Below are 1,392 nucleotides of genomic sequence, written 5' to 3' on the forward strand. Positions count from 1 at the left end.
AGGGTTGAACAGGTTCCCCACGAGGTACATAGTCTGATTCATTTTAAAAATGAATTTGTAACTGATTTCAACTTAGGCTGCATAGAAAAGAGTTTTTAAGCGTTCAAACAAAGCACTAGAACCCAACATTAAATTCATTGAAATAAACCATGCTGATTATTATTCACGTGTGATCGTTTTAACGAAGTCAAAGAATATATACAGAGATTAATATATTTTTATGAGATCATAATGTAGTGATGAATAATCTTTTAACACGTATTCTAAGCATTTCTATTCATGAGACCTAGGAGAGGGACATTGAAATATCTAGATAGAATAGTACCATCTATTCCTTCTCAGATGATGTGTATGATTGATCTTGTAGTCATTTCTGGTGAGTCAGTGAGGCTCCTTAGAAAAAGATTTCATTGATTCAATCTGTATAAATCCCTAAATAGTATTATACCAAACTTTCAATCAGGTTCATTCATGTTACTTTTGTATCAGTAGTTCTTAGACCTGGGATATGGAAGGCCGCTTCTGGATGAGGTTGTGCTCGGACTATGAAATGAGAGTTAGTGTAGTCAAAACAGTAATTTCTCCATGTAAAAGAGGATAAAAATTCAAAGAAGATGATGAAATGAAATCCTTGGGTAAGGTAGTGGAAATATATTATGAATTCTCTCATGATTCCTAATGGATTAGTCCTAGTTGGAATGAGCAATGAGATTTAAAATTTAAAAATACCCTAAGTCGTAAACGGATTGTCACATAGATGAATATTCTTATATGTATGTGGTCACTAACAACAAGAAAATTCAATGAACAAGTTAATAAACCCCTTTTCACCTCATTCAACATGCACTACCTCAGTTATTAATGACATTACTTATGAATTGGGTTAAATTGATAAATGATTTACTAATATATACCTTGTATATAATTAATTAGTTGAGTTAGAATTTAAAGAGCTACTTAAAAATTTAAACGGGTTTTAGGGGTTTATTATATTTTTAGAAGAAATTCTGATTTTTCTTAATTATAAAGTACTTTTATGGAATTTTATGATGGTTACCTCATTATAAAAATTATATCTCATAAAAAGAATATTTTGAATTTACTTTAATTTTTAAGGCGTTTTCTGAATTTTTCCTGTCTTCCTGAACTTTTGTGTGCCACTAGAAATACCCTGAGTTGATTGAGGAGAGAGAAACTCATGTGGTTCAGATCTCCAACTTCAAATGAAGATATCTAACAATTTAGGACTTTTGAAATGAAATTTAGAAGAAAAATGAAGACAAAATACCACTTGGTTTGTTGGGTACATGATGATGTGATTAGTGGGATCATCATTTTTTTTTCAACTTACATTTTTGTCCCTTTTCCAATTCTATCATCATTGATATAATA

Source organism: Wolffia australiana, chromosome 11 (assembly GCF_029677425.1).
Source record: "Wolffia australiana isolate 7733 chromosome 11, ASM2967742v1".
NCBI lineage: Eukaryota > Viridiplantae > Streptophyta > Magnoliopsida > Alismatales > Araceae > Wolffia > Wolffia australiana.